Source organism: Canis lupus, chromosome 21 (genome assembly GCF_003254725.2).
Source record: "Canis lupus dingo isolate Sandy chromosome 21, ASM325472v2, whole genome shotgun sequence".
NCBI lineage: Eukaryota > Metazoa > Chordata > Mammalia > Carnivora > Canidae > Canis > Canis lupus.
The window spans coordinates 1958154-1978437 of record NC_064263.1 but is presented as its reverse complement, the minus strand read 5'-3'; the positions used below and the strand labels follow the sequence as shown (position 1 = coordinate 1978437).

The 20284-nt window shown below is 34.7% G+C and overlaps 1 protein-coding gene and 1 long non-coding RNA gene across 10 annotated transcripts in view; one reads left to right on the top strand and one right to left on the bottom strand.

Moving 5' to 3' along the window:
- Window positions 1–8676, bottom strand: part of LOC112643181 (uncharacterized) — a 99864-nt gene extending 91188 nt beyond the window's left edge. For 6 of the 7 annotated variants that reach the window (XR_003125690.3, XR_007404437.1, XR_004807701.2 and 3 more), the window contains exon 1: window positions 8559–8676. This is a non-coding gene — a long non-coding RNA (uncharacterized LOC112643181). Of the gene's footprint in view, window positions 1–7203; window positions 7233–8558 lie in introns of all 7 variants that reach the window. The other variant, XR_007404435.1, reaches the window with a different exon arrangement.
- Window positions 1–20284, top strand: part of CNTN5 (contactin 5) — a 1295471-nt gene that overhangs the window by 615687 nt on the left and 659500 nt on the right. The window lies entirely within an intron of this gene.

Genomic DNA, 20284 nt, shown 5'->3' with positions numbered 1-20284 from the left:
ATATAATTAATATATATTATATATGTTATTATTACATATAATAATGTATATAATTAATATATATATATATATACCACAATTAAGTGAGATCATACAGTATTTGTCTTTCTCTATTGGACTTATTTCACTTGGCATAATGTCCTCAAGGTCCATCTATGTTGTCACAAATTGTAAGATTCTTTTTCATGGCTAAATAGTATACCTCTGTGTGTGTGTGTGTGTGAGAGAGAGAGAGAGAGAGAGAGAGACAGGAGAGAGAGAGGCTTTTTTATCCATTTATTTATTGATGTACAATAGGGTTGTTTCCATATTTCCATGTCTTGGCTATGCAAATAGTGCTGCAATGAACATGGAGGTGCATATATCTTTCAAATTACTATTTTTGCTTTCTTCAGATAAACACTAGAAGTGGAATTGCTTGATAATACAGGAGTTGTATTTTTAGGTTTTTGAGGAACTTCTATACTGCTTTCTATAGTGGTGGCACCAATTTACATTCCCACCACCAATCCACATTCTCATTAACACTTATTATTTCTTATCTTTTTAAATAATAGCCATTCTAACAATCATGAGGTTATATCAAATTGCAGTTAGGATTTGCATTTTCCTGATAATTACTGATGCTGAGTATCTTTTCATGGACCTATTGGTCACTGTACATCTTCTTTGGAAGAATGTCTATTCAGATCCTTTGCTCATTTTTTGATCAGGTTGTTTGTTTGCTATTGAGTTATATGAGTTCTTTACATATTTTGGAATCACTTCCTAATTTTAGAATAGTTTCATTGTCCTACAAGAAATCCCGTATCTTATTCTTTCTTTGGATATTGGGCCCTTTTTGGATATATCATTTGCAAATACTTTCTCCCAATTGGTAGGTTATCTATTCACTTTATTGATATTTCTTTGGCTGTGAAGAAGCTTTTTAGTTTGATGTACAGTAGAATGTTTATTTTTGCTTTTTCTGCCTTTGTTTTATGGAATCAAATGCACACAATTATCACCAATACTGATGATATATTTTCTTCTAATTTTGTGGCTTTAGGTGTTATATTCAAGTCTTTAATCTGCTCTGAGTTTATTTTTCTGTATAATATACAATAGTGGTCTGATTTCATTTTTTGCATGTGGCTGTCAAGTATTCCCACCACCATTTACTGAAGATACTGACATTTTCCCACTGTATATCCTTGGATCTTTCATTAGAAATTAATTGAGTAATAAATAAATACATCAGTATATTTCTGGGCTCTCTATTCTGTTCCATTGACCTATGTGTCTGTTTTTATTACTATAGCTTTGTAATACAGTTTGAAATCAGGGTGTGTTATCTCCAGTTCTGTCCTTCTGTTTGTAGGAGATAGCATTATTTTTTTTTTAAATAATCATTCTAACACTGTTTCCAACAAAATTCATAATAACATCTGCTTATTTTGAGTTATTTCTCTCACCAGATGAGTCATGGTGAATAAGACATTGAAGGACCCTGTCCTTACCCACTGACGTACAAACATCATATGGATTGAGAAAAGGGAGACTGAATTACATAAAAGAAATCCTGACTACTTTTACCAAATGGGGCGATGGAGAGATGAGATGTTTGGCTGAGAAAGTAAAAAGATAAAAACTTTGATTTATAAACTGAGGTTGAGATATATATTTTATTAATTGGGTAGCCATCAAAAGCTTAATTTCCAACAAAGGTCTATTTATATAACTAGAGTTCTTTTTTAAAAATAGGTTTGAATGAAGGTTAATAACTCAAAGAATGAATACGAGTATTAACTCAAACCTACAAATTAAGAGTGAGAATTTCATATTCTGTCTTCAATTTTTCAACTTAATAATCAAAAGATAAACATGTATCTCGATATAACAACTAAATTCAGAACTAAAGAAAAGTCAAAGGAGAAATTTTATGGTAACCTTCTGAACTCTCATTTCATATTGAAAGATTTATTAAGCATGTCTTTGCTATGTTTTATTTTTTTAATATTTTAAAATATTTTATTTATTTATTCATGAGAGACCGAGAGAGAGAGAGAGAGAGAGAGAGAGAGAGAGAGGCAGAAACATAGGCAGAGGGAGAAGCAGGCTCCATGCAGGAAGCCTGATGTGGGACTCAATTTGGGTCTCTAGGATCAGGCCGTGGGCTGAAGGTGGCGCTAAACCACTGAGCCCCCAGGCTGCCCTTTCTGTTTTCTTTGTCGTAGTGTAATGAACATATTATGTCTTGTTTACTTGATAAAACAAGAGGCTTACTGATGGCAGAACCTATTTCCTTGTGCTGCTCTGTGTAATTGTTGTCTAGCCCAAATCCCTACTATAGTATTTGCTTTAAAATAATTGTTTTGATCCTTACAAAGGTAAAACTTTTAAATGAATGTCCCTTTTAAAATATTATTCTATTTACTTTGACCTTAAAGTTTGTCTGCCTAACATTTGATCAGTATTTTCTTTACAAGCTTTTCCCCAATGGACTAAGTAGTCCCTTATAATTTGACTTATAATTTGTAAATTGCATTTGCTTTTTCAGCTCACTTCAGATAATCTATATGAGTTTCTACGTGAACATTAATTCTTCTTGTCAGATGATAAATTATTATTTTTATCTGCTAGTATTAGGTAAGAATTGTTTGATATTTCACATCTCTTTACACATTTTGACCTTCATGTACACTTTCTGCAAAATTACTTTTAAAAATATAGTGTACTATCATTTACAAAATTCCGTCAAGTAAAGCTCATATATGAGGCAGTGAATTCTGAAGGTGATAATGTAGGGATCTGGGTTGGGGGGACAAATAAGTCTTTGATTATACATTGCTAGAACAGAGTTTTGTTTAGTCAATGTAGTCTAAAAGATATTACATAAAGTTATAAATCAATATATTTAGTTATGTTTTCTTATTTTTAATAAATACTCCAATACTCTTTATGTGTGGAAAAGCATAAGATGATATCCTTTTCTGAGAAGAATTTCCTATAGGCAGCAGAATTATTAGGCTATTGGACTAATGTAATCCTGATAGTGATATTTTGTCCCATGCACACAAATTTCATCTTTATGCAAAGATAACCATTATTTCTGCAAACACAGCCCACCAGTTTCAGGAGGGAAAACATGGGGATAGTTTAGAAACAAGTCACCACTAAAAGAGAAATGTTGAAAACCTGCTGGTGTTGAGAGCAAAGTGTCATTTATTTTCATTTGATAAGATCACTGTGCTATTTTAGTTATCTGAGAGTTTTTTTGTCTATCATTTAAAAATCGCCATTTTATTTTCACTACCATCTATCCAATGTCTTATACATAGTAGGAAAATTGAAAAATTTTCCAGAATTGATGAAAGATACATATTTATTAAACCATCACAAGGGAAAGGACTCCTGAGTACCTTTGTCCTTTATACTCATCTGCTACTGAATTCCCTAGTGATCTGATGTTTATTCAAAATCCATTTCATATTTGACTTCCTTATTGAATGATCAGGATTTACATAATGGAAGACAGCAGGTGGATGCCACAATTGAATTAAGTGCAACAGTACTTTTATTCCTCTTATAGCAAATAAGGCTCAAAGCAAGTGTGTTTCAGGGAAATAATATTCTTTGGACAATCATAGAGTCTTTGGAGATTAAATAGAACCGAAACTTTACCAGTAGCATGATACTTTCTTCTCCAGTAGAGAATCTATCAATACTACTTCTTTCCTACCATATTTGGATTACCCTTTATTTGTTCTTATTCTGTGAGATTCAATATAAAGGAAATGACAGTTGGCACTAATGTAAAGATTACACTAAATTATTTCTTAATTCATTGCCAAAATAAATTGAGAATATGCACATATTTCACTTATTCACTGAGAATTATGTTCATATCCCCTGGAATTAATATCTATTGATAACAAATTACTATAGAATTACATTATTAAATCTTATAAAGACTTCCCACTCTACATGCATCCCATGGCTTTCCTTCAGGTGAGGTAATAAAACTGTTGACTCCTTTCATGATAACATATATTCAGTTCAAAATATATTTACTGAGAAGTTGTTCCATACAAAACTCTTTCTTAGGGGTCATGGTGAGGTAGGAAGGGTAAAGATGGATAATACATGCTATTTTCATCAAATATCATATGAACTGATGATGGGGTAAGCTATAGATCCAAATAAACCTAATCAAATTCAGAATTAATGAGCACACTCCAAACCCAAAAGGGAATAAGAGGGTGGGGACAGGAAAAGGTAGACTTCATAGAATTTTGAGGGAGGGTGGGAAGGAAGTATAGAAAGTTATTGTGTGGAATGCAGAATGAGGCAAAGAGATGTAGAAGTTGCAAGCAGAGAAAGCTCTGTGAGCAAAGACATGGGTACAGAGCAGGACTGAGGTTAGCTTTATGCATAGGATTAATTAATTCAACCTACAAGAAAGATAATTTTTGTGTAGATTAATGGGAACCAATAATGTAAAAGTCAGTTGGTTACGTTATGCAATGTCTCAGACCTGGTGAGTAGTTTATAAGGAATTCATAGGGACTTGACAACTATTGAATGTTTTTAACTGCAGAGAATTGCAAAATTAGAACAACACTCTTGAAAGACTATTTTAGCAGAAGTATTAAGAATATTTATAGGATTTGCCTTATTCATTATGTTTCATGCAGCTGAGATGCCTCTTCTTTCCATCTTTGTGTCTTCAAATCTTGTCCTTCAAGTTCATCACAAATGCCATCTCCTTTAAGAAGCCTTCCCTCACTCTTCTGCCTTAGTAATCACTTCTAGCAATTGCAATGCTGATATTCTTCTTTTTTTTTTGTATGCTATGCTATTTTTAGTACAAAAAAAGCATTTTGTGATAGGGGTAAAATATGCATATAATCTAAAATCTGGAATAGTCACATCTTTATGATAGACATAGAATGAGAGAGAGAGAGAGAGAGAGAGAGGCAGAGACATAGGCAGAGGGAGAAGCAGGCTCCATGCACCGGGAGCCCGACGTGGGATTCGATCCCGGGTCTCCAGGATCGCGCCCTGGGCCAAAGGCAGGTGCTGAACCGCTGAGCCACCCAGGGATCCCCTGGAATAGTCACATCTTAATAGACAACTAGAAAGTACTATGGTGTATTACAATTTTAAATTGAGAGAATGTACACTTATTTAGAAAGCTTAATTTCACAGAGCTCAGGAGAATGAAAAAAATGATTATCAATAAAGCATTATTTCTGTCCTACATTTTATATGGTCAACTCAGCCTCATCATAGTATTTCACAGTCTCCTTAGCATTGCCAAGAATAACACTGGAAGGACTTTTACTAGAATCTCTTATCCTCAAGTAGTTCCTGGGTAGAATCTGCAAAGTGAAAACACTTATTCAAGATTTGGAAGGCAAAGGAGGAGGGGCCAGTTGTAGGCAGATTTATTGGTATAAAACCATCTCATCAGAGCCTTTTACTTCTGTATTGCAGACAGCAAAAATATCACTATCTTTGAGATTGCTGAGATTTTGCACAGATCCCAAGAATTACCCCAACCTGGCAGCTGTGTTCCTGTTCTTATTTCCCTAGCCATTTGAACATTTAAAAATCCTTGTATCTCCCTATTTTAAACATTTCCAACTTGGACTATATAGAGTAGCTTTTATTTTTATTTTGATGAAGACATGATTGATATAGCTTCTGTTGCAAGACTAATTCCTATCCTAAAGATTTAGCTTTGGGGTTGGTGAAGAAGGGGGGTGCAGAAAGAGTGACAGTGACCCTCCTGGAAAGGGCATGGAAGCTCTGTGCTCCTTCCCAAATACCTTACCCTGCATATCTCTTCCATCTGAATGTTCACATGTATCCTTTTAAAATAAGTTGGTAAACATGACCCTACAAGGGGCAGAGATGCTTTCAGGAACCAAACTTTCAAGGAGACTAACCACAAATGGGAAAGGCACTACAAGCATGGAGAAGGGAGAGGAGAAGACCCCACACCAAGAACCCTAGATATGGAACACCTAAACTTGGAAGACAAGTCCCCTTATTTGGCTTTGAAAACCAGTGGTGCTTAGCTTCATGATTTTATAACCAGTGGGATTTAACTCTGGGTATTTTAAAAATCACCAAGCTCAGAAGGCTTGACTTTGGAAAGGCTGGAGGGCAATAGGAACCTGAGCTCCTATGTTTAAAGACAATAGCATAATAAACAACCATGCCAAGATACAGCATAGACGCACCAGTGAAATCACCTGGGGTATATGTGAAGGAGATTTGTTTTTAATCTCAGAACATGTGCTGGAGGGGCAGGAATCTTAAGGAGACTTCTCCAAGAACAAGAGGTGGCATGCACTATTCCCATCTCCCTACCAGCCTATAGAGCTGGACTCTTGCAGGAAATAGAACAAACACTCTCCACCAACCTTGCTAACATTGTATGCCTTGCCTCCACATTATTCTGTGGATTCATACCACCCAACCTGCTCCATTCAAGCAGAAATCCATCCAAAGAGGATCCTGCCACATCTCATCTTGCAAGCACCTTCTGCAGGGATCAGCATCACTCCAAAGTGGCTCTTGCCATGGGGAAAGGGGAAGATAACTACATACATCAGTACACTCCCAGTCCCAGCAGCAGGCATTAGCCCTTACTGCCAGCCCTACCCACCAACAAAAGCCTCTCAGGGGACAAGGTAGTGAGAGCATCCTGCAGATCAATACTACTAAACCCCAACAGATAGACTGGGGGCAGGCATCTGACATGACTGCAGACATCATGCAACTATAAGTCCATAGCAGCTCCAGACCGGCCTTTTAACAGCAGAGAGACAAAACCGTGCTCACAACAGGCAAAGTGGGTCATTGCACCTGACTGGACTGAAGGTAAACAAAACTTAGCCATAACAGTAAAGCACACACAATCCACATAGGAGACACCCTTGAAGCACCTGGTTCTGGTTAACAGGGAATATTGTGCTATAAGGCACCACAGGACCTCTTCTCATAAGACAATTATTTTCATGAATAGGAGATGTAACTGACTTTCCTAATAAATAGAGACAAACACAGAGAGCTAGACAAAGTGAGGAGACAGTGGAGTACATCTCAAATTAAAGAACAGGATAAAATCACAGCAAAAAAAAATCTAAATGAAATGGGGACAAGCAATATGTTTGATAAATAATTCAAAATAATGGCCATAAGGATACTTACTGGACTTGAGTGGAGGATTTCAGTGAGACCTTCAACAAAGACATTATAGCAAATTATTATTATTATTTAGCAAATATATTGCTATATTATAGCAAATATAAAAACCAATCAGAGATGAAGGCTTCAATAACTAAAATTTAAAATACCCTGGAGGTAAACAATAATAGATTACAGGAAATGAAGCAATGAATCAGTGAACTGGAAGCCACCATATGAAATGTAAAGCAACCATACTGAACAACAAAAGAATAATAAAAAGGAGAATATGTTAAGAGAACTTAGCAACATCATCAAGTGTAGTAGTATTTATAATATAGAGATCTCAGAAAGAAAAAAGAAAGAAAAAGGAACAGAAACTATATTTGAAGAAATAATAGCTGAAAACTTTCCTAACTGGGGAAGAAAACAGACATCCAGACCCAGAAGACACAGATTCCCCAACGCAATCAACCCAAGAAAGTTCACACCAAGACACATTGTAATTAAAATGGCAAAAAATAGTGATATAGAGAGAATTTTCAAAGCAGCAAGAGAAAAGAAAACAGTTACATACAAAAGAAACTCCATAGGCTATCAGCTGTTTTTTTCAGCAAAACCTTTGCAGGCCAGAGAATGCCATGAAGTTCATCATCACTAAGTCAGGCTCACAAGAAACATTAAAGGGAATTCTTTGAGTGAAAAAAAAAATTCATAATCAAGAGTAATAAAATTATGAAAGGAAAACATATACATGCATATGATATTATATATGAGCCTAATGGTAACCACAAATAAAAAGCCTGTAATATATATGCAAAACACGAAGAGAAAACAATCAAACATATCACTAAAGAATGCCATCAAACTATAAGAGAAGAGAGCAAGAGAAGGAACAGAGATGTATAAAAACAATCATGAAACAAGTAGCAAAATGACAATGACAACATACTTATCAATAATTACTTTAAATGTAAATAGACTAAATGATCCAATCAAAAGATATAGTGTGACTAAATGGATAAAAAAAGCCAGACCCATCCATATGTTGCCTATAATAGATTCACTTAGACCTAAAGACATCTGCAGATTGTAAGTGAAGATATGGAAAAACTTACCATGGAAAGGGAAGAAAAAAAAAAAATAAGCTGGGGTAGCAACACTTATAATTGAAAAAACAGACTAAAACAAACACTGTAACATGATACAAGAAACAGTATAACGATAATGGAACCAATTTAACAAGAGGATATAACAATTGTAGATATTTATGCACCTAACATGGGAGCGCCTGATTATATAAAGCAATTATTAAGAGACATAAAGGAAGCAACTGACAATTATACAATAAGAGTAGGGGACTTCAACACCTCACTTACATCACTGGATACATCATTCAGAAGAAAATCAACAAGGAAACAGTGACTTTGAATGACATACTGAGCCAGATGGATTTAACATATATTCAGAACATTCCACCCTAAAACAGCAGAATGCTCATTGTTTTCAGGAGAACATAGAACATTCTCCAGAATGGATCATATGTTAGGCCACAAAACAAGTCTCAAGAAATTAAAAAGATTGAAATCATATCATGCATCTTTACCAACAACAGCACTATGAAAATAGAAATCAACCACAAGAAAAAAATCAGGAAAGAACATGAATATGTGGAGGTTAAATAACATGATGTTAAGCAATAAATGAGCCCAGAGGAAATCAAAAGGAAATTTAAAAAATGGAGATTAAGTGAAAATGAAAACGCGATAGTCCAAAAATCTTTAGGATACAGCAAAAGTTGTTATAAAAGAGAATTTTATAGCACTATGACCCTTCTTTACAAAGCAAAAAAAATATCAAATAAACAACCTAAACTTACACCAAAGAATCTAGAAAAAGAAAAACAAAGTCCAAAGCCAGCAGAAGGAAGGAACTAATAAAGTTTAGAGCAAAGATAAATGAAATAAAGACTAAAAAACAATAGAATAGATCAATGAAACCAGAAGCTAGTTCTCTGAAAAGATCAACAAAATTGATAAATCTTTAGCCAGACTCACCAATTGAAGTGAGAGAACTTACCAAAAAACAAAAACAAAACAAAATTTACTTAACAAGTAGAATATAATGATAGTAGTACTTAATTTCATTAAGGCTACAAAATGGAAAAAAAATATGCTTTTGTAAAGTGAGGAAGAAACAAAACAAAACTCTGCATTCAAAAAATAAATTGCAGTTCTGTTAAAACTTAAAAGTATTTTTAAAAAGCACTTCAAAATTACCAAGATATAGGGTTAATTGAAAATAGAGTCAGAAAAAAACAGAGTTAGAAAGAAGGCTTAGAGTAGGGGTGATTTTTTTTATAAAAATATACTCAGAAATTTTAAAAATGACAATATTGACAGATAGTATTTTTGAAAATGTATTTTTATTATTTTTAAAGAATAACTATTATTTGTTTTTTAAATATAATGATTAAATTTTCTTATTTTTGAACAATTTATATTAATTTTCATTAGCATTGGAATGATAATATATGTTTAAACTTTATGTTTTCATAAAGGTATACTTCCCTTAATTTTTTATAATGCATTTATACATTTTATACTTTAAATATATTAAGTGATCAGTTTTACTGATTTTTTTTTAAATTTTAAAGCTTATATCCCTGCTCTTATAAATAAGGTCTTTAGTAGCAATATCTTAGTTTGAGTTTTTCCAAAAGAAGATTCTGAAGAAAAAATAGTTTAAATGATTTAGATAATTTATAGGAAGTTCAGAAATGAGAGGTGCCTGGATGGCTCAGTTGGTTAAGTGTGTGACTCTTTTTTTTTTTTTTTAATGTTTTTTTAAGTGTGTGACTCTCGATTTCAGTTCAAGTCATGATCTCAAGGTCATGAGATAGAGCTCCACATCAGGCTCTGCAATGATCGTGGATCCTGCTTAATATTCTCTCTCTCCCTCTGCCACTCCCCTTTGCAACTCCCTCTCTCCCACACACATGCTCTCCCATTCTCTGAAAAAAAAAAAAAAGAAGAAGAATGGATTGGTTACTCACTAACCGCCATCAGTCACTAACCTTAGCTAAGGTTACATTAATTACAACACACTTCCCTAGAACACATTTGGAGACCAGCAAAATTCCTCATGCACTTGGCCTTTGGTGTCTCAGACCACTAGACCCTGTAACAATAAGGACCAAGGGGATATAGAGCACTGACAAATCTGATACAGCAGGATGAACCTTGTATTTCCTCAGGATTCCTTACATCACCCACACTATTTCCCTGTTTTCAGGTTTGCTGACCATTCAATGAAATATAGTCCTATGTCAATGGGTCACCTTGGCTTCTAGATTAGAGAAGCACATTCAGCTGCAAATTGTAGACATTTCGATCTTATTTGTATTGGATTGAGTTAAAGGAACACATTTGGTAGAATGAACTCTGGATTTGATCAGGCAAAAGTCGTAATCCTTTCATTGCTTACACTGTTGCAGCCATAGAAGTTGCAATCAGAGTATTTCTTTCAGTGTTGACTCGATTCAAATTGCAGGCAAATTAAGGCCTAATCATTCATCTATAATTTTATCAACATCATTATCATTTACAGTGTAACCTAAAAAAATAGCATTAATATTTTCATGGTAAACATTTGACCTGTCTAGAACTCTCATTACCTCTGCATTATATATTACTTCTTTAACTATTTTTAAAAGACAACACTGTTTGGAATGAAAAGCAACTTTAGATTGAAGCACTACACATTTAATGAAAACAAAGTCCATTTCTGGAACATAGAAAATTATGCTACCATTTTAAAGTAAAGCAGCTACTATTTTAAAGTATCTTAAGATATATGTGCATGATTCAAATCCACCAATAGTTTGTAATAATATTAAAGTGGTCTTCAGGTTGGTGACAATACATAACATACCAAATATAAATGTTAGTAATTTAACCACAATGGAAATAGGATATCTGCATAAACATTTGAATTGTATCTATCTACACACATTTCTATAGGCCCGGAAACAGAATAACTACATGCTTTATACATATGCACACATATATATGGAGAAAGCAAGCGAGAACATCTACACCCATTATATATATATCTTCTCAGCAATAATTCTTATAGGTAAGAAAATATTTAGCTAACAAAAGACATAGAAAAAGGTTAAAGTACATTGAAATCAATTACTTTTGTTTCATTTTTTCTGCTTTCTCAATGAAATGGAATTGCATCAGTATAATAGCCTACCCTTGTACTTTTAAATCAGAGATATTTACAAAAGCTCAAACAAATAAAAGCTGGACCAGTTAATTTGAAGACAATTTACTATTAAGATAATTGAGCTAGTGGCACTTGCCTGTGACAGCATTATTGGAAAAATTCCTATGGACTCAGCACATATTCATAAGCACAAATTGAATACTAAAACAAACAAAAAGTAAGCTTCTTAAAAATTATTCACTACTCCTGAAATTTGGCTTATGAAATACTCACAAATTGAATAATAAATATGTTAGGATGGTGCCAGAAAAGTACAGGCTTACTAATGAAAGAAATACAGTCTATTACTGTTAGGAGAGTAAATGTCTCACATGGTAATCTACTTTTATTTTTTTGACCATAGATCCATAGGGAATAGTAGTTAAAAAACATAATACAAGAGATCGAATTTATGTAAGCATCTAGATTATTGCTTTGCTTGGGGAACTTAAGACATACAAAATTTAAAATAATGATATCTTATTAGCACATGGAATAACATTTTTCCTGTAGTTTCTATTTGGACTAGAGTCCTAAAGCCAAAAATGTAATAACAACGTTCCTCTAAAGTCTACAAAAGTATCAATTTTTCTAAAGGAATTCACTCTTTGAGGGAAGATATTTCCCTAGGACCTATTATGAATAGGACCCAAATCCTATTACCTTAACATTATTTCAACATCCTTCTCCCCAGCCTATATGGTAAATATTAATATACCAATATAATTAGCTGAGAGAGGAATCATCAGGGGTACAGGATTTATGGGAAAAGTATATTCAAATAAAGTAAGAGTAGTCTCACTAAAAGCATCACTTATAATTATTTTTTGTCATGTCTGCAAGAAGGAAAGATTGCAGCTCATTCTCCTTGTTGTATCTGTAAGTCTGCATGCAACCAATTTGCTTATTATTTCTGCAAATATATTTAAGTATGATTATCAGAGAAATAAAAAGAAGTGACAGAGTGGAGAGAATGGTCTATAAGGAGACAACATATACTCTCATTTTAGGTAAGACAAGTGAATATCTGAAAGGGAGCTACTGTTCAGGCTACTATCCAGAAAACTATATTTGGGTACACAACCCACTGGCAAGATTCTATGTAGTGACTTCTAAGGGCTGGATATGAAAGGAGAAAAGTCATAAGAGCAGTCTAGCAGTCTAGGCAGTCAAAGGTTGACTTCCCATTTCAAGGAACTGGATATTTGGGAAACTTCCATAAATCTATCTGAGGAAAACTCATGTGGATCTCATAAGATATACAGACATTCTGCTTGGCTTTGGAAGACATCAACAGTTAGAGAGGGCTATATTAGCACCAATCATTTAAAAACCAGTTATCATTTTTCCTTCTACTTCTTCCCTGCATCCTCCCAGAGAATTTGAGCCTTGAAGAAATAGGTAGAGGGGGACTAAAAGAGGAAAAATCCCCCCAGTTCTTGGGTCTCAGGCGAAGGCTTACCTGACTCTGGCTATTAGAAGATGGCCGTGACACTGGAAATGGGATTGAAGTTTACACTTAACCATACTTCCTAGACTTGGAACTATTCAGGAATCCCAATATGTGAAAGAACATGTGAGAGAGATAGCTTAGGAGAAAGTAGCAATTAGAATAAATCAATGAATGAATAAATGACAAAAAATTACATTTTGTACCCCAATAAGTTCAGAATATTCAGTGAACTGATTGTAGTCCATAATCAAATTTAAAAATATTTGTCACCTAGCTAAAATACACCTCTAACAGTTTTCAGAACAATAAAATCTAGCAAAGCACTATTTCACTGGTTCAGAAGAAACAGCTCAAACCTCTCAGATCCCGAGAAGACCCCACTGAGGCGTCATTCACTCTCTCTAACAGCCTTTTCTTCTAAACTGTGGTATGTGCCTCTTCTACCATTGCTACCATTGCTAAAATCATTCAGCTCCTTTTGCTGTCCACAGAAATGGCCTCTTCCTCCTCTGATACTGTGAGTCACTGACCCGAAGTGGTGGATAATAGTTTCCACTTATGTTGTGGGTCCCTAGGTGCAGCTCTGTCAATGATGAGGTGCTCAGAGGATGCCTGGGTGGCTCAGCAGTGTGTCTGCCTTCAGCTCAGGGTGTGATCGAGGAGTCCAGGAATCCAGTCCCACACCCGGCTCCCCGCAGGGACCCTGCTTCTCCCTCTGCCTGTGTCTCTGCCTCTCTGTGTGTGTGTCTCTCATGAATAAATAAAATCTTTAAAAAAAAAAAAAGATCAGATGCTCATGATGTCTCTAGTGACAAAGCATTTTCATCTGATTTATTTTTTCAATCCATCTCTTCCAGTGATATAAGGTCCTTATTAGTGCCATGTCTTGTTCTGAGTATATGATGTATGTAAGCTTCCCCTGTGAAATGCACATATTTGTTTATTTCATCTTCACAACAGCTCTTAGTGGTAGGTATTCATTATCCCCATCTTCTGAGGAAAAAAAGGACACACAGAAAGGATAACCAACTTTCTGCAGGTTATGCATCTACTAAGTAGCAGAACTGAAATTTAATCCTAGATAGATCCCCTACTAAAAGTTCTTAGTACTAAGCCAGAAAATGTCAGTCTTACCATTACTACACTTAAATTTGGTCTGCAGACCAAGTTAGGTACCATTTATTTTTTTGGACAAATTATTTCTTCATAATTCAAGATAATTTGTGGCCTTTATGGTGTCTTATCTTCAACTATCCTCTATATATAAAAATAGTTTTAATTACTGTTTTTTTTTTAAAGAAATAGATCCCTGGGCAGTTGGCTTCTCTTAAAGAGTAGAAAGCCCCCTAAGTTAATTTTTTGCAAAAAATTCTTTAAGCTTTAGAAAGCGAAGAGTTTTGGGGGAACTATTGCAGGGTGTGAGAGAATCATTTAGAGTAATGTTTGGGAGATGAAAAAATAGTTTTAGGGCCTTTAGGCTGGGCATTCTGTATGTACTTACCCTCAGATGGGTTCCTAAAACACTCTAAGAGTCAAAAGAATTCCAATTCCTCTTTTTTCTCCCTGCATGACATTTTCCTGACTGTGATATTGTGATGAGACTGGATCATGAGGGGCTGATTTTATGCAAATTACACCAATAGTTAATATCTGCTATTTAGATTATTAAACTTCTTAACGGGTTGACCATTGGCTGACTAGACTGAAATGTCATCCTTTGCATAGTGGTTTCACTCTATGTTTACATAACATGTGGAGGGGTAATAGTAGATTTCATAAGATTGTTATTAAGTTGAATAGTTTGTAAAAGCAGAGATTTGCAATCTTTCAGACTAGTAGAACCCTTTGTAGTGTACTTCTTTCTCCTTAAAGCTGTGTTCAGCAGATTAAGTCAATTGGGCATTTTGAATATCTGAGTCTTACTAAAGCAAGGTTTTGAAGTGCATATTTTCATTTCTTATCAATACCTAAGCTCATGTTTTAAAATAAAGAAAAGAAAGCCTAGAGTTTATTTTATTTTATATTTATTTTATCTGCACACCCAAGGGGACAGAGAAAACAGAGAAAGGGAGTACTTGATGTATCAAGTCATTATTCCACTGAGCAAGAAGTAAGGATTTCTAATTTTCTATGAGAAATTTAAAATAGGCAATTTGTTTGGTTAAGAGGATATTATATTTTTTAAATCCTTAACTTTGTTGTTTTAAAAAGGTGAAGAGGAAAAAAAAAATACAAGCTGGAAGTCTTTAGCTCTGTTACCTGATCACCAATTGCAAATAAAATAAAGGCAAAGACCACTGCCCCCGATCCAGACAGGTGCTGATCCTAACCTGGGGAAAATGACTTATACCAAGGACATGATTTTCACTTACTAATACCTCCCTTGCTCTTAGCAAATTTGCCTGGTCCTTTCATTTGTTTTAGGAGGAGTGCAGCCTCATCACATTAAACTGTGATGTGTTCACAACTGCCTTGCAATGCAGCCTGGGGGACGTGGCTCCTCTTTGGGTGTGTGCCTACTCAGCATTCAAGACACTGGAGACAAACTGGTTTCTGAGGCCTCCTTGCTTGGGAGCCCTGAAGGAAATCCACTGCAGTATCTTTTCCCATAGTTTAGAGAAATAAACTTCAGTACAAAGCTGGGGCGGGGGGGGGGGGTGAGAAAGGGCAGAGACAGTTGAGCATTTATGGGATCTGAAACACCTACAGCGAAAGGGAAAATAAGGGAAGGGAGAAGAAATGTGTGGGAAATATCAGAAAGGGAGACAGAACGTAAAGACTGCTAACTCTGGGAAATGAACTAGGGGTGGTAGAAGGGGAGGAGGGCGGGGGGTGGGAGTGAATGGGTGACGGGCACTGGGTGTTATTCTGTATGTTAGTAAATTGAACACCAATAAAAATAAAAAAATAAAAAAAATAAAAAAAAAAAAAAAAAAAAAAAAAAAAAAAAAAAAATGAAACACCTACAGCATGTTGGCCCTTAAAATAGGTTCAATTGCATTGATTGTTGACTTGGTCAATGAGAATACAAGTGTTTCTGGTTTCTCTGGGCAATTTGCTTAAGAACACATACTGCTCAGATATAGACATTTCTTAGCAGACTTTTGTAAGATATAAAAATTACAAAAATTAAAATCCATAAAAGTTTGAATTAACTTAAAATAAATGGAAATAATTGAAAAATTAGTAGTTTAATAAATAAGCTAATTTTGTGTTAAGAGAGTTATCTGAACTCTGCCATTATCAATATTGGCTCAGACTTCTCTTTTTACCCACTGTTTATACATAAAACTACTGTGAAGCTGGTTACCAGGTATCATGATTTTAAAATGTTAATTTAATAACATATTGTTGGTTCTTTATAATAATATTAGAGACATTTAGTGATTGTGACAAAATTTGAAAAAATATTAAAGAAGTATAAAGAATGTATTAGCCATTAAGTATCAAGATATGGATAGAACTTCATATAAACACGCCCAGATTACATTTTAAGCAATTATATTTTCTAGTTGTAAACATTAAATATAATGAGTCAAACATTATTGTGTCCAGATTGTTGAGACAATCTTTTGAGTTATTCATGCATGTTTTATTATACAAAAACACATACATGTATAGATGTAATGAAATATCCATATATATATATGCATGTACATGTTATGATTCTTATTATGGGGTATATTAGTTTACAGAAAAATACAAATATAATGTATTAGAGTCAATTTTTTCCTACTTATAGTGAGAAATATCCATAGGACGAATACCTATTAAAAAATTAAAAACTAAAACAACATAAATTTCACAAAATAAAATGCTAAACACATAATCAGAGAGATAAAGAAAAATATAAATTCACAACTAGACTATATTGAGGAGATTCTTCAAGAATTCTGAATATTTGCTGTATTTCCTTATTAATATATTTGCTTTATCCAAATGTTTTACCTGTCTGAACCTCAGGATTTTTGTTCACAAAGTAAAAATGGAAGATAGAACTAAATTTCTTTAAGCTCAAAATTTCTATTATTAATAATTTTTAAAGATTTTATTTATTTATTCATGAGAGACACACACAGAGAGAGAGAGGTAGAGACACAGGCAGAGGGAGAAGCAGGCTCCATGCAGGGAGCCCAATGTGGGACTCCATCCCACATTCTGGCATTATGCCCTGAGCCCAGGCGCTCAGCCACTGAGCCACCCAGGCATCCCTCTATTATTAATAATTTAAAAAACTGTCTACTCACTAAAAGTACTGAAAGGTAGTATTTCTTGATATGTATTTTACTTACTTTTGGCTAACAGAATAAGACTTAATTAATGTACATTAATAAGGGTAAGCTAAGTATTTCATCTTATTGGAGAATATGTATTTTCAAAGACAATATTTTGTTCATCAATATGACTTTTGCTAGAGAAACTGAATGGACAAAATTCAAGAAATCTTATTTCTAAAAAAAAAAAAAAAGAAATCTTATTTCTAACCCCAATCCTTCCATTGTCTATATTTAGTATCTTATAAGTCTTCATGTTTAAAATGAGAAGCTTCCAGGAATTCTCATAACACTACCCAATGTCTTATTCTGTGGGTTCACTGAGTTATTAAAAAATCAAATACATGTAACTGTTAAAATTGCTCCCTTATCAAATCTCCATTAACAATATTTATGAGCAAATTTTAAGAAACATAATCATTATAATCACGAAGTTTATATAAATATTTTTTGACACAATATTCAGCTGGGCACTGTGAAAAATATAGAATGAGTTCCCCAACCAATTTTGTGGTACTTTGTGTATTTCGGTTTTGAAAAGTTTTACAATTTTTCAGACATGATAACTGATTTTTAAATTTAGTAATATTTTATATAAAATATGTAACTTTAAAGTACAAATCATTATAAAATGAAAATTTCCCAATAGACATTCTCAAATAGTTTTTAATTAGTGAATTAAATTGCTCGAATTGATGATATGCACACATCTACATTGTGGGAGATTTGGAAAATGTGATTATAACTCATATTTACCTTTCAAGACTGGAAAACAATTTTAACACCCATCAATAGGTAAATCACTTAATATATTACATTTAAATAGTTTGTTAGGAATAAGGAAGGTCATTTCATACTGATAAAAATAATAGTCACCAAAATATTCAGTTGAAGACAAGTTTCAAAACATTGAGTTTTGCTTTTTTTGGTTTTGTTTTTTAAAGATTTTATTTATTTATTCATGAGAGACAGAGAGAGAGGCAGAGACATAGGCAGTGGGAGAAGCAGGCTCCATGCAGGGAGCCCGATGTGGGACTCGATCCCGGGACTCCAGGATCATGCCCTGGGCCGAAGGCAGGCGCTAAACCGCTGAACCACCCATGCTGCCTGAATTTTGCTTTTTGAACGTACATATATATGTGTAGGATGTTTCTGGGAAGATCCGTAGAAGAACTGCTAATAGTGTTTACTTTTGGGGAAGGAGCAACAGAACATCAGGGTGTGAGGAATATTAGGATGACTTTCTACTGTATACCTTATCTTTCTCTATTGTTTGATTTATTTTAACCATATGAACATGGTTTGCATTAATTTCCTTGCTATGCTTCATCAGTGACTCAAATAAAGTAGGAATCTTTTTCCACACACTGACACACAAACACCACCACCACCACCACCACACCACTACCATACCTCTTTTTCCAATTCACACAGTTAAGGTTTATGGTTACAGATGATAGAAAACATGGATTTTCTCAAGAAAAAAATCAACCCATTTCTTTTTTTTTTTTTAGATAAAATTATTTTTTGTTTTTTTTTAATTTATTTTTTATTGGTGTTCAATTTACCAACATACAGAATAACCCCAGTGCCCGTAACCCATTCACTCCCACCCCCCCGCCCTCCTCCCCTTCTACCACCCCTAGTTCGTTTCCCAGACTTGGGCGTCTCTCATGTTCTGTCTCCCTCTCTGATATTTCCCAATTTCTCTCCTTTATCCTTTATTCCCTTGCACTATTTTTATATTCCCCAAATGAATGGGACCGTATAATGCATATAATGTTTGTCCTTTCCGATTGACTCATTTCACTCAGCATAATACCCTCCAGTTCCATCCACGTTGAAGCAAATGGTGGGTATTTGTCGTTTCTAATGGCTGAGGAATATTCCATTGTATACATAAACCACAGCTTCTTTATCCATTCATCTTTCGATGGACACCGAGGCTCCTTCCACAGTTTGGCTATTGTGGACATTGCTGCTAGAAACATCGGGGTGCAGGTGTCCCGGCGTTTCATTGCATCTGTATCTTTGGGGTAAATCCCCAACAGTGCAATTGCTGGGTCGTAGGGCAGGTCTATTTTTAACTGTTTGAGGAACCTCCACACAGTTTTCCAGAGTGGCTGCACCAGTTCACATTCCCACCAACAGTGCAAGAGGGTTCCCTTTTCTCCGCATCCTCTCCAACATTTGTGGTTTCCTGCCTTGTTAATTTTCCCCATTCTCACTGGTGTGAGGTGGGATCTCATTGTGCTTTTGATTTGTATTTCCCTGATGGCACGTGATGCAGAGCATTTTCTCATGTGCATGTTGGCCATGTCCATGTCTTCCTCTGTGAGATTTCTGTTCATGTCTTTTGCCCATTTCATGATTGGATTGTTTGTTTCTTTGGTGTTGAGTTTAATAAGTTCTTTATAGATCTTGGAAACTAGCCCTTTATCTGACACGTCATTTGCAAATACCTTCTCCCATTCTGTAGGTTGTCTTTGAGTTTTGTTGACTGTACCCTTTGCTGTGCAAAAGCTTCTTATCTTGATGAAGTCCCAATAGTTCATTTTTGCTTTTGTTTCTTTTGCCTTCGTGGATGTATCTTGCAAGAAGTTACTGTGGCCGAGTTCAAAAAGGGTGTTGCCTGTGATCTCCTCTAGGATTTTGATGGACTCTTGTCTCACATTTAGATCTTTCATCCATTTTGAGTTTATCTTTGTGTCTGGTGCAAGAGAGTAGTCTAGTTTCATTCTTTTGCATGTGGATGTCCAATTTTCCCAGCACCATTTACCGAAGAGGCTGTCTTTCTTCCAGTGGATAGTCTTTCCTCCTTTATCGAATATTAGTTGACCATAAAGTTCAGGGTCCACTTCTGGGTTCTCTATTCTGTTCCATTGATCGATGTGTCTGTTTTTGTGCCAGTACCACACTGTCTTGATGACCACAGCTTTGTAGTACAACCTGAAATCTGGCATTGTGAGGCCCCCAAATATGGTTTTCTTTTTTAAAATTCCCCTGGCTATTTGGGGTCTTTTCTGATTCCACACAAATCTTAAAATAATTTGTTCTAACTCTCTGAAGAAAGTCCATGGTATTTTGATAGGGATTGCATTAAAAG